General features: G+C 48.3%; 1 protein-coding gene and 1 long non-coding RNA gene across 14 annotated transcripts in view; one reads left to right on the top strand and one right to left on the bottom strand.

The window, feature by feature from the left end:
• The window catches only part of SOX6 (SRY-box transcription factor 6), a 522,737-nt gene that overhangs the window by 34,426 nt on the left and 474,070 nt on the right, over positions 1–14,241 (top strand). The window lies entirely within an intron of this gene.
• LOC140071425 (uncharacterized) overlaps positions 1–14,241 on the bottom strand; it is a 106,759-nt gene that overhangs the window by 41,065 nt on the left and 51,453 nt on the right. For 2 of the 3 annotated variants that reach the window (XR_011849129.1, XR_011849131.1), the window contains exon 3: positions 9,942–10,171. The exons of the other annotated variant lie outside the window; for it this stretch is intronic. This is a non-coding gene — a long non-coding RNA (uncharacterized lncRNA). Of the gene's footprint in view, positions 1–9,941; positions 10,172–14,241 lie in introns of those variants that run through there. 3 annotated transcript variants of the gene reach the window in all.

Below are 14,241 nucleotides of genomic sequence, written 5' to 3'. Positions count from 1 at the left end.
CCCGTAGCAGTGGGTCCCCTGCTCAGTGATCAGAGAATATTCTGCGCTGTGTTTTTCTCTGAACGCCTCATTATTACATTACAGGAGATGTTTTCCCAATCCATCAGCCGGTGCTCCTGCGGTACGGTGTGCGCCCCTGTGAGGCTTCTGTCAGGCAGAGACAGGTACCAGCCCTGATAAAGAGCAGAGATCTGGCTCCCAAGTATTTCCAGATGACTGCAGGGAGGAATCGCATTCTTCTCCGCTCTATTATCAGAAGTGCAGTCCACTCCACTGCTCCGCACCGGGATGAGACACGCACCAGCGCAGTATTGTTATATCTACCCCTGCATTACAGTGCACAGTACTACTTCTCCTGTATGTATACAGTGCACAGTACTACTTCTCCTGTATATATACAGTGCACAGTACTACTTCTCCTGTATATATACAGTGCACAGTACTACTTCTCCTGTATATATATATACAGTGCACAGTACTACTTCTCTTGTATATATACAGTGCACAGTACTACTTCTCCTGTATGTATGGGCAGTGCACAGTACTACTTCTCCTGTATATATACAGTGCACAGTACTACTTCTCCTATATATACAGTGCACAGTACTACTTCTCCTGTATATATACACTGCACAGTACTACTTCTCCTGTATATATACACTGCACAGTACTACTTCTCCTGTATATATACACTGCACAGTACTACTTCTCCTGTATATATACACTGCACAGTACTACTTCTCCTGTATGTATACAGTGCACAGTACTACTTCTCCTGTATATATATACAGTGCACAGTACTACTTCTCCTGTATATATACAGTGCACAGTACTACTTCTCCTGTATATATACAGTGCACAGTACTACTTCTCCTGTATATATATACAGTGCACAGTACTACTTCTCCTGTATATATACAGTGCACAGTACTACTTCTCCTGTATATATATACAGTGCACAGTACTACTTCTCCTGTATGTATACAGTGCACAGTACTACTTCTCCTGTATATATACAGTGCACAGTACTACTTCTCCTGTATATATATACAGTGCACAGTACTACTTCTCCTGTATATATATACAGTGCACAGTACTACTTCTCCTGTATATATACAGTGCACAGTACTACTTCTCCTGTGTATATATATAGTGCACAGTACTACTTCTCCTGTATATATATACAGTGCACAGTACTACTTCTCATGTATATATATACAGTGCACAGTACTACTTCTCCTGTATATATACACTGCACAGTACTACTTCTCCTGTATATATACACTGCACAGTACTACTTCTCCTGTATATATACAGTGCACAGTACTACTTCTCCTGTATATATACAGTGCACAGTACTACTTCTCCTGTATATATACAGTGCACTGTACTACTTCTCCTGTATATATATACAGTGCACAGTACTACTTCTCCTGTATATATATACAGTGCACAGGACTACTTCTCCTGTATATATACAGTGCACTGTACTACTTCTCCTGTATATATATACAGTGCACAGTACTACTTCTCCTGTATATATATACAGTGCACAGGACTACTTCTCCTGTATATATACAGTGCACAGTACTACTTCTCCTGTATATATACAGTGCACAGGACTACTTCTCCTGTATATATACAGTGCACAGGACTACTTCTCCTGTATATATACAGTGCACAGGACTACTTCTCCTGTATATATACAGTGCACAGGACTACTTCTCCTGTATATATACAGTGCACAGTACTACTTCTCCTGTATGTATATACAGTGCACAGTACTACTTCTCCTGTATATATAGACAGTGCACAGTACTACTTCTCCTGTATATATACAGTGCACAGGACTACTTCTCCTGTATATATATACAGTGCACAGTACTACTTCTCCTGTATATATAGACAGTGCACAGTACTACTTCTCCTGTATATATAGACAGTGCACAGTACTACTTCTCCTGTATATATACAGTGCACAGGACTACTTCTCCTGTATATATACAGTGCACAGTACTACTTCTCCTGTATATATACAGTGCACAGTACTACTTCTCCTGTATATATATACAGTGCACAGTACTACTTCTCCTGTATATATATACAGTGCACAGTACTACTTCTCCTGTATATATACAGTGCACAGTACTACTTCTCCTGTATATATATACAGTGCACAGTACTACTTCTCCTGTGTATATACAGTGCACAGTACTACTTCTGTATATATACAGTGCACAGTACTACTTCTCCTGTATATATATACAGTGCACAGTACTACTTCTCCTGTATATATATACAGTGCACAGTACTACTTCTCCTGTATATATATACAGTGCACAGTACTACTTCTCCTGTATATATATAGTGCACAGTACTACTTCTCCTGTATATATACAGTGCACAGTACTACTCCCCTTCCTGTTATCGTGGTAATGATTCCCAGTGTTTCCGTCCTGGTGTAGATTTCACCTTGGGGTTCGGATGCTTTGATTGTTGTTCACATCCGCCATTTATCGGGTCTTGTCTGTTGCTCCTGTGGTTGGTAAATACTTACTGTGATCTCCAGCGGTAATTTGGAAGGCGACGGCTTGGTGTTGACTGTTACCTCTGGATCTGCGCAGAACTCTCCCCCCGAGCGGAGCCTCCATATTGATCTCCCCTGGAATCACAAAGTCTTCTCTTGGTTCTTTCGTTCTCGGAGTATTAACCATTCTTTTTATTGTGACACCGCACTTAGAAGAGAGAAAAAAACTTCTAAGCGGGAGGGTCAGGTGTTGGGATTGAATCCTGCTTTATTTTTTATGAATCTGATAAGAATAACTGCACATGAGACCGTATGTGAAGACAAGAAGACATTTCCATATCAAAGCGGCTGTCTTGGAGGCGGCGGTGGTAATTAAGATGCAGCGCCCCGGCCTGTGCATGAGCAGCGTGCAGCCTGTGTGTGCAGCGCGTATCTGCCCCCACAGGAAGGATCTGCCCCCACAGGAAGGATCTGCCCCCACAGGAAGGATCTGCCCCCACAGGAAGGATCTGCCCCCACAGGAAGGATCTGCCCCCACAGGAAGGATCTGCCCCCGGGATGACAATAATCGCAGAGAACACTCCCATTATGATGATGATCCGTCCTCCGCGGTGTCGGACACTCCCATAATACCCCCCCCCCCCCACACCTCTATCCAATTCTCCGCGGGACATTTCTAATCATTCCCGAATGTTGTGTCCCCTCCCATATGGCGGCGTCCCCTGATCGCATGCACACGGTCTGATTGATTCATTCAGCTGCTCAACAAATCTCCAGTTTTTCTTACAATCGCAGATACCATTTTACATGTCATTCTGTTTGGAAATACTCCATATTCCATTATTAAGAGAAAAAAAAAAAACAACCCCTCCATAAAGAGGATCTTTCAGTCTCCTTGTCCACCTTTTCTTTGGGAAATGTATATTATCAAGGGCCCTATTCATACAAACGGATCGGAATGATTTCCATGTGAATGCGGCGCCGCACTTTCCACGGAGGAGACGCAGAAAGGCATCTTGATTGTGCGTCGTGCTGCTCCGATTTGTGATTCAACCGGAATTACTCTGCTGAATGCACGCACTTTGTTTAGCTCTGCATATCAGCAGAAAACCGCTCCCAAATTGTAGGGGTCTCCTCTGTCAATGCGTACAGCGGCCTAATCAGCGCGCAGCCCGGCCCCCACACCACATTTATATTCATGAGCCGGTCCCAGGACCAAACGCCGAAACCTCGTGGACAGAAAGTTCAGTAATGAAAAGTACATGTAGCTCCCCATAATCGCCCCACGTCGCAGCAGGACCCCACCATTAGCCGCTCCCTTAATTGTCCGTGACCGGTTGTGTCCCGCAATATGTCATCAGGTCATATTTTCTCTACAGCTCATTTTTAAGTTTTTTAGTTTTGATACTTTCCGCACTAAATGCATGAATTCCTCGCGGTTGCCTTGACTCGATAAGCGAGTCCCAGTTATGTTTTGCGGGGGTTACGTTTTCGGAGGCATGCATGGCGTTCTGGGGCTGGACAGTATTCATTATACATGAGATGGATCCGGAGACCTCCGGAGAATTCACTTCAGATCCTTCTGGTTTTTACGTCCTTTTGTCTCCGTGTTTTATTTTTTTTTCTTGTTTTTTTTTTTTTTCTCCCGTCAGAATTTTGTGCATTTATTATCTGGCGCTGCAATTGCAAGAAAATAAAAGGACTTTCAGATTAAACATATTCCAATTATTTGCGATTTATTAAGGAAGCTATATGTTTTGGGAGTCGAGCTTTTCCTTTGATGTCCTTCACATGGACTCGTTAATGATGTAGAGCCAAAAACAAAAAGATAATGACATTTTAAATAATAATGGGGCCGCGGCGGCTGCGGAGCTTTTAATTTGAGGTGTATTTTGTGTAATGCGTCACGGATGCGGGAGGACAATGGCGGCGCGGCTGTGTGTATTCACACCTCAGGTACATTAGCAGAAGGGGCCATTCACACATGAAAGCAGAGCCAGCCGCACGTCTCAAGCAGACTTTCCCTTTTTGTTAGGGGTTGACAATGTCGCGGCTGATAGTTCTCGTGGCGGATAATAATTGTGCTGAGTGTTTTTGTAACATTAGCGACTTGTAATCTCTCTGATAATGCTACAACCTGCACGTGGCATTGTCCTGCCTCGCATTATGCAAACCTCACCGCTTAAAGGGGAAGCGGCCACTGATGGTGGAGATGACCGAGGACATAGAGCTGGCCAGAGGCGGCAGGATAGTTTCACTACGCCTCATAATCTGACCTCATGTCATTAAAGACTTATTGCCCCTCCCCCATTTAAGGCTCCTCCTCTTTCTCCTCCCCTCAGATAATCGTTTTTTTTTTCTCGTTGAAATTCTCTATTTCAAGCACTGACTTCCCGAACCAGTCTGAAGAAGCCGAGCGGAGGGACGGACCTGGTTATCGGGTCCATGATGTGTGTTTTTGACTACATTTTATGATGTGCACCTCTGGCTCGCAGGTTTGAGGACTGTGTGGTTTTTTTTATTATTTATTTATAGAGCACCATTCGTCCCATGGTGCTGTAGAATATGTAAGGGGTTCACATACATTACATTAAGACAAGAACAAATACAAAACTACAGGGATCAGGAGACAAGCGGAAGGAGGAGCCTGCCCCTGGGAGCTCACAATCTATATGGGGGGGGGGGGGATGGAGACACGAGGTGAGGGAGCAGAGCAGTTATTGCATGTTGTAGATCCTGAACAGATGGGTTTTCAGATTTGTCCCCCACTTTCCAAACCTTCAAGGTGACATATTCTGGTAGAGAGTTTCAGAGTATGGGAGATGCACGGGAGAAGTCCTGGAGACGGGTGTGAGGAGAGCGGATGGTGACAGAGTGAAGCTGGAGGTCCTGTGAGGAGCGGAGATGACATGGATTGGGGGTTAGAGATGTTCTTGAGATGTAGGTGGCCGGTTGTAGGAAGGGCCTACTAGGCTTAAAGGATAAGGCAGAGTCAAAGATGGCTCCAAGGCAGAGGACTTTAGGGTCTGGGGAGCGTGTGGAGCCATGGATCGTGATGGGAGGGATGTGGTAGCTGGAGGAAAGATTGAGTTCTGTTTTGTCCATGTTAAGTTTTAGAAGATGGGAAGAGAAGAAGGTGGATATGACTGAAGGACACTCTGGAATTCTGGCTAGAAGAGATCTAGATCAGTGTGTCTTCTGCATAGGAGCGGTATTGGAAGCCATGGGACTTATTAGATGTCCCAGGCCAGAGGTGAAGAGCAGGGGTCCCAGGCCAGAGGTGAAGAGCAGGGGTCCCAGGCCAGAGGTGAAGAGCAGGGGTCCCAGGCCAGAGGTGAAGAGCAGGGGTCCCAGGCCAGAGGTGAAGAGCAGGGGTCCCAGGCCAGAGGTGAAGAGCAGGGGTCCCAGGCCAGAGGTGAAGAGCAGGGGTCCCAGGCCAGAGGTGAAGAGCAGGGGTCCCAGGCCAGAGGTGAAGAGCAGGGGTCCCAGGCCAGAGGTGAAGAGCAGGGGTCCCAGGCCAGAGGTGAAGAGCAGGGGTCCCAGGCCAGAGGTGAAGAGCAGGGGTCCCAGGCCAGAGGTGAAGAGCAGGGGTCCCAGGCCAGAGGTGAAGAGCAGGGGTCCCAGGCCAGAGGTGAAGAGCAGGGGTCCCAGGCCAGAGGTGAAGAGCAGGGGTCCCAGGCCAGAGGTGAAGAGCAGGGGTCCCAGGCCAGAGGTGAAGAGCAGGGGTCCCAGGCCAGAGGTGAAGAGCAGGGGTCCCAGGCCAGAGGTGAAGAGCAGGGGTCCCAGCACAGAACCTTGAGGGACGCCAATAGAGAGGTGGGTGAGGTGAAGAGGTGGTGTGAGAGTGATGGACACTGAACCTCCGGTTGGAGAGGTATTAGGAGATCTAGGAGAGCTGGACAGCGTGGAGGAAACTTTCTCATCAGTGAGGGACGAGAATTTGGTTAACGGGGAGTGGGATTGGATATGACGTGCTGATGACACCAGTGATGTGTGTTTTTGGATCTATTGATGTGTTTCTTTGACTCTCATGATCTGCTCTGTCCGCCTGTTGTCCAGTCTTGGACGACTCGTGTGCGGCCGGGTCACCAGGGACCAGAGTCCAGCGCACAGAGGGCCAAACTTTTGCAGAACTTTTCTAATGACTTTTCGCGGCTTAGCGCGGCCCGGTCGTAGTATGATTCCTCTTCTGCTCGGGTTACAGGGCGAGATCTCTGGAGCTGGTGTCTCGCCCTGTGTAACATCTTCTGAGCCAGGACTTCTTGAGCTGTAATTGGCCAGCCGTTTGTGGATGAAACGATTGTAATGGTGACCATTGGCATCACCTCGGCTGTCTGGGTTCTGGGGGTTACGTTCTGCGTGGAGCAGCATGTCACCTGTCGTACTCGCGTGTCTATGTGATGGAGAAGGAGGATTTGCCCAAGGATTTTAAGAGCTGGCAGACGCTTCCACCTATATAAAAGTATAAAATCCTCCCTTTCCTTAAAGGCTTTTCACTACTTTGCAAGATATGTGATCTCCGATTACGCTCCTCGCTCTTGGCTCCCGTGTATCATTCACCTCCTCAGCTCCTGACTATTCAGTTTAGGATGTAGCTTCACGAAAGGAGACTATATTCCCAAGGACGTGGGGGCCCAACTTTACTGCAGCGCTCAGGACCTCTTAGTGGTCACATGACTGCAGCGCTCAGGACCTCTTAGTGGTCACATGACTGCAGCGCTCAGGACCTCTTAGTGGTCACATGACTGCAGCGCTCAGGACCTCTTAGTGGTCACATGACTGCAGCGCTCAGGACCTCTTACTGGTCACATGACTGCAGCGCTCAGGACCCCTTGTGACCAAGATGTCTAGTAAAGACAGGGATTGTGCTGATCAGGGCTGTGGTACTATGCTATGTATACTATGCTGTATATACTATGCTGTGTATGCTATGCTGTGTATGCTATGCTGTGTATGCTATGCTGTGTATACTATGCCGTGTATGCTATGCCGTGTATACTATGCTGTGTATACTATGCTATGTATACTATGCTGTGTATACTATGCTATGTATACTATGCTGTATATACTATGCTGTGTATGCTATGCTGTGTATGCTATGCTGTGTATGCTATGCTGTGTATACTATGCCGTGTATACTATGCCGTGTATGCTATGCCGTGTATACTATGCTGTAAATACTATGCTGTGTATGCTATGCTGTGTATGCTATGCTGTGTATGCTATGCCGTAAATACTATGCTGTGTATGCTATGCTGTGTATGCTATGCTGTGTATACTATGCCGTGTATACTATGCCGTGTATGCTATGCCGTGTATGCTATGCCGTGTATACTATGCTGTATATACTATGCTGTGTATGCTATGCTGTGTATGCTATGCTGTGTATGCTATGCCGTGTATACTATGCCGTGTATACTATGCCGTGTATGCTATGCCGTGTATACTATGCTGTATATACTATGCTGTGTATGCTATGCTGTGTATACTATGCCGTGTATGCTATGCCGTGTATACTATGCTGTAAATACTATGCTGTGTATGCTATGCTGTGTATGCTATGCCGTGTATACTATGCTGTATATACTATGCTGTGTATACTATGCCGTGTATGCTATGCCGTGTATACTATGCCGTGTATGCTATGCCGTGTATGCTATGCCGTGTATGCTATGCCGTGTATACTATGCTGTAAATACTATGCCGTGTATACTATGCCGTGTATGCTATGCCGTGTATGCTATGCCGTGTATACTGTGCCGTGTATACTGTGCCGTGTATACTATGCCGTGTATACTATGCCGTGTATACTGTGCCGTGTATACTGTGCCGTGTATACTGTGCCGTGTATGCTGTGCCGTGTATACTGTGCCGTGTATGCTATGCCGTGTATACTATGCCGTGTATGCTATGCTGTGTATGCTATGCCGTGTATACTATGCTGTATATACTATGCTGTGTATGCTATGCTGTGTATACTATGCTATGTATACTATGCTGTATATACTATGCTGTGTATGCTATGCTGTGTATGCTATGCTGTGTATGCTATGCTGTGTATACTATGCCGTGTATACTATGCCGTGTATGCTATGCCGTGTATACTATGCTGTAAATACTATGCTGTGTATGCTATGCTGTGTATGCTATGCTGTGTATGCTATGCCGTAAATACTATGCTGTATATACTATGCTGTGTATGCTATGCTGTGTATGCTATGCTGTGTATGCTATGCTGTGTATACTATGCCGTGTATACTATGCCGTGTATGCTATGCCGTGTATGCTATGCCGTGTATGCTATGCCGTGTATACTATGCTGTGTATGCTATGCTGTGTATGCTATGCTGTGTATGCTATGCTGTGTATACTATGCCGTGTATACTATGCCGTGTATGCTATGCCGTGTATACTATGCTGTAAATACTATGCTGTGTATGCTATGCTGTGTATGCTATGCTGTGTATGCTATGCCGTAAATACTATGCTGTGTATGCTATGCTGTGTATGCTATGCTGTGTATACTATGCCGTGTATACTATGCCGTGTATGCTATGCCGTGTATGCTATGCCGTGTATACTATGCTGTATATACTATGCTGTGTATGCTATGCTGTGTATGCTATGCTGTGTATGCTATGCCGTGTATACTATGCCGTGTATACTATGCCGTGTATGCTATGCCGTGTATACTATGCTGTATATACTATGCTGTGTATGCTATGCTGTGTATACTATGCCGTGTATGCTATGCCGTGTATACTATGCTGTAAATACTATGCTGTGTATGCTATGCTGTGTATGCTATGCCGTGTATACTATGCTGTATATACTATGCTGTGTATACTATGCCGTGTATGCTATGCCGTGTATACTATGCCGTGTATACTATGCCGTGTATACTATGCCGTGTATGCTATGCCGTGTATGCTATGCCGTGTATGCTATGCCGTGTATACTATGCCGTGTATACTATGCCGTGTATGCTATGCCGTGTATGCTATGCCGTGTATGCTATGCCGTGTATGCTATGCCGTGTATGCTATGCCGTGTATGCTATGCCGTGTATGCTATGCCGTGTATGCTATGCCGTGTATGCTATGCCGTGTATGCTATGCCGTGTATACTATGCCGTGTATACTATGCCGTGTATACTATGCCGTGTATACTGTGCCGTGTATACTGTGCCGTGTATGCTGTGCCGTGTATGCTGTGCCGTGTATGCTGTGCCGTGTATGCTGTGCCGTGTATGCTATGCCGTGTATACTATGCCGTGTATACTGCCTGTGCACATTGCGCTCTGTTCCTGTGCTGCTGGTGCCCTGTGTAGCGGAGGATCCCTATGACCGCTGCAGTTCAGCAGCCGCTTATGATATGATTTATATTTTATAGATTTTCTTTTGCAATCCTTTCTTTCCTCTTTGGGTGGAGGTGCTGTAGCCCATGGCCCGTGTGCTGCCCGTGTTGTCCTCCCTGTAGGATTAGGAGACATCCAGGACACCGGCAGCTCCCGCCGCACCGCCGGGCCGGAGGTTCATGTTCCATTAATTTCTACCACTTGCCTCGTTGCGATCGGCAGACTTACACCGTGACATCAAAGATGTTCTGACAGCGCTGGTTGTAGCTCCACCACGCAGTTGTCTACTGAAATTTTTAAGAAATGAATGAAATATGGATGATGAAATTTAATGGAAGATGCAGGACGGAGCGAGCGGAGTGCAGCGCGTCCCCTCCCTCTCCCCAGACACTTTTATTATGACTCTCATTTCCCATAGTCGCCCATTATCTCCCGCTCCGGCCATTGGTCATGTCAGAAAGGGACATTGTAAGCAAATGAGAGGAAGCGGCTGACCATCGAGCGCAGGGAAAGTGCCGCCGCCGCCGTGACTTATTAGTACAGACACCAACAATGGCCCTTATTCTATTTCCTAGGCCACGAGGATACATCCTGAGAAGTGATTCATGGCTCCCCGGAGATCATTACCCTCATCATCCTCATCAGCCCCGGCACTGCACAGTATTACGCTGCAGACTGAGACACACAGGACCTCACACCTCAATTATTATAGACCGCTGAGCCTGTGTATCTAATCCTGTCATGTGTGATACTGCTGGCTGTTCCGGTGTATCTAATCATGTCACGTGTGATACTTCCGGCTGTACCAGTGTATCTAATCCTGTCATGGCTTTGGTATGCTCTGGTCGTCTTGATTTTTGTAGCACTCTGGTCGTCTTGATTTTTGTAGCACTCTGGTCGTCTTGGTCTTCATGTACTCTGGTCGTCTTGGTCTTCATGTACTCTGGTCGTCTTGGTCTTCATGTACTCTGGTCGTCTTGGTCTTCATGTACTCTGGTCGTCTTGGTCTTCATGTACTCTGGTCGTCTTGGTCTTCATGTACTCTGGTCGTCTTGGTCTTCATGTACTCTGGTCGTCTTGGTCTTCATGTACTCTGGTCGTCTTGGTCTTCATGTACTCTGGTCGTCTTGGGCTTTGTACGTTCTGGTCGTCTTGGTCTTCATGTACTCTGGTCGTCTTGGGCTTTGTACATTCTGGTCGTCTTGGTCTTCATGTACTCTGGTCGTCTTGGGCTTTGTACATTCTGGTCGTCTTGGTCTTCATGTACTCTGGTCGTCTTGGGCTTTGTACGTTCTGGTCGTCTTGGTCTTCATGTACTCTGGTCGTCTTGGTCTTCATGTACTCTGGTCGTCTTGGTCTTCATGTACTCTGGTCGTCTTGGTCTTCATGTACGTTCTGGTCGTCTTGGGCTTTGTACGTTCTGGTCGTCTTGGTCTTCATGTACTCTGGTCGTCTTGGTCTTCATGTACTCTGGTCGTCTTGGTCTTCATGTACTCTGGTCGTCTTGGTCTTCATGTACTCTGGTCGTCTTGGTCTTCATGTACTCTGGTCGTCTTGGTCTTCATGTACTCTGGTCGTCTTGGGCTTTGTACGTTCTGGTCGTCTTGGTCTTCATGTACTCTGGTCGTCTTGGGCTTCATGTACTCTGGTCGTCTTGGGCTTCATGTACTCTGGTCGTCTTGGGCTTCATGTACTCTGGTCGTCTTGGGCTTCATGTACTCTGGTCGTCTTGGGCTTTGTACGTTCTGGTCGTCTTGGTCTTCATGTACGTTCTGGTCGTCTTGGTCTTCATGTACTCTGGTCGTCTTGGTCTTCATGTACGTTCTGGTCGTCTTGGTCTTCATGTACTCTGGTCGTCTTGGGCTTCATGTACTCTGGTCGTCTTGGGCTTCATGTACTCTGGTCGTCTTGGGCTTCATGTACTCTGGTCGTCTTGGGCTTCATGTACTCTGGTCGTCTTGGGCTTCATGTACGTTCTGGTCGTCTTGGGCTTCATGTACGTTCTGGTCGTCTTGGGCTTCATGTACGTTCTGGTCGTCTTGGGCTTCATGTACTCTGGTCGTCTTGGGCTTCATGTACTCTGGTCGTCTTGGGCTTCATGTACTCTGGTCGTCTTGGGCTTCATGTACTCTGGTCGTCTTGGGCTTCATGTACGTTCTGGTCGTCTTGGGCTTCATGTACGTTCTGGTCGTCTTGGGCTTCATGTACGTTCTGGTCGTCTTGGGCTTCATGTACGTTCTGGTCGTCTTGGGCTTCATGTACTCTGGTCGTCTAGGGCTTCATGTACTCTGGTCGTCTTGGGCTTCATGTACTCTGGTCGTCTTGGGCTTTGTACTTTCTGATGGTCCTGGTTTTTGCCTCGGTCTAATGAGCAACTTTTTGATCTTCAGATATAAAACATGTTTCCCCCTTTATTAGAAGTTGTTTATGAATGATTGGATGTATCCACGCTTCATATAGAACCTTGTTGTACTGATGATGATGCCAGGAGAATATTAGGATTATTATCGCCCTTTCCAACAAAAATGACAGTCAGGGTGTGTTCACACATTGAGTTTGGTTGTTACAATTTTGATCCAAAACCAGATGTGGATTATAAAGGGTGAGAACCTATGAAGGACAGATGGCGCTGCTCTTCTTCTTTTCTTTTTTTAATTACTCCTTGTGGCTTTATAAATGGCAACGAAAAACCTAAATGTGTAAACCTTGTGTCAGGTCAGGAGGGGGGGAAAAGTAGAGAAGGGGGAGACAGAGCGTTATCAGTAACCTGAGAATAATGAATATTCATACCAAAGTCATAATAATACAATACAAAAAATACGACTAGGTTCAAAAACGGAGACGGTGGCAGGTTAGTAGTGAAGATGGCTTTATACCTATACTGATGGGCTCCTCAGGGCTTTAACCCTTGCCTACCTCCCCACCCATGTGGAGTCAGGTGTGTAGTCAGTGACTGTCACTGTCGGCCCTCCGGGCTTGCCCTCCGCTGTCGGCCCTCTGGGCTTGCCCTCCGCTGTCGGCCCTCTGGGCTTGCCCTCCGCTGTCGGCCCTCCGGGCTTGCCCTCCGCTGTCGGCCCTCCGGGCTTGCCCTCCGCTGTCGGCCCTCCGGGCTTGCCCTCCGCTGTCGGCCCTCCGGGCTTGCCCTCCGCTGTCGGCCCTCCGGGCTTGCCCTCCGCTGTCGGCCCTCCGGGCTTGCCCTCCGCTGTCGGCCCTCCGGGCTTGCCCTCCGCTGTCGGCCCTCCGGGCTTGCCCTCCGCTGTCGGCCCTCCGGGCTTGCCCTCCGCTGTCGGCCCTCCGGGCTTGCCCTCCGCTGTCGGCCCTCCGGGCTTGCCCTCCGCTGTCGGCCCTCCGGGCTTGCCCTCCGCTGTCGGCCCTCCGGGCTTGCCCTCCGCTGTCGGCCCTCCGGGCTTGCCCTCCGCTGTCGGCCCTCCGGGCTTGCCCTCCGCTGTCGGCCCTCCGGGCTTGCCCTCCGCTGTCGGCCCTCCGGGCTTGCCCTCCGCTGTCGGCCCTCCGGGCTTGCCCTCCGCTGTCGGCCCTCCGGGCTTGCCCTCCGCTGTCGGCCCTCCGGGCTTGCCCTCCGCTGTCGGCCCTCCGGGCTTGCCCTCCGCTGTCGGCCCTCCGGGCTTGCCCTCCGCTGTCGGCCCTCCGGGCTTGCCCTCCGCTGTCGGCCCTCCGGGCTTGCCCTCCGCTGTCGGCCCTCCGGGCTTGCCCTCCGCTGTCGGCCCTCCGGGCTTGCCCTCCGCTGTCGGCCCTCCGGGCTTGCCCTCCGCTGTCGGCCCTCCGGGCTTGCCCTCCGCTGTCGGCCCTCCCATCAGCCGCGTCTTCCTCTGGAATCCAATTTGTGTTGTAAAGAATAAGAAATGTTCTTTTCTGTGGTGTTATTTCAGTTTTCTCTTTGCACTGTGTTATTTGTCAGCTCTTGCTCAGACGACATCATGGAAGCCTCGGGGCGCAGTAGATTTATAATCACACCTATCACCACCGCGATTTCCATTCCGTGCAGGACAGGACATAAGTGGCTGAAATCATTGGTTTTCTTGTAAACATTAATTGCGACACGGGAAAATGTGTGGCGTATTGCTGTTTTTTCCGTCTGCCGTGAGGAGGCCTCATTTCCTAATTAACAAGCCAGATAGAAGCGGGGGTTCTGTGTCCTTCATGGGTGGGGGCGGGGGGCTCTGGCGATGGACATGACCTTTGTAAAGAATATAAAACTTCTCTCCGATGCCGTGGAAAATGTCAGTGACAAACCCCATATTTTCTATTTTCACTTCTCCTGGCGTTGTTGCGTTTCCCGGGGACAGAGAGAAGGCGTTTTACCACTAAAGTCCTCGTCACCTTTCTAAGCCACTAATTT

This window comes from Engystomops pustulosus, chromosome 7, assembly GCF_040894005.1.
Source record: "Engystomops pustulosus chromosome 7, aEngPut4.maternal, whole genome shotgun sequence".
In the NCBI taxonomy this organism is placed as follows: domain Eukaryota; kingdom Metazoa; phylum Chordata; class Amphibia; order Anura; family Leptodactylidae; genus Engystomops; species Engystomops pustulosus.
This window is presented reverse-complemented; position numbering and strand designations above follow the sequence as displayed.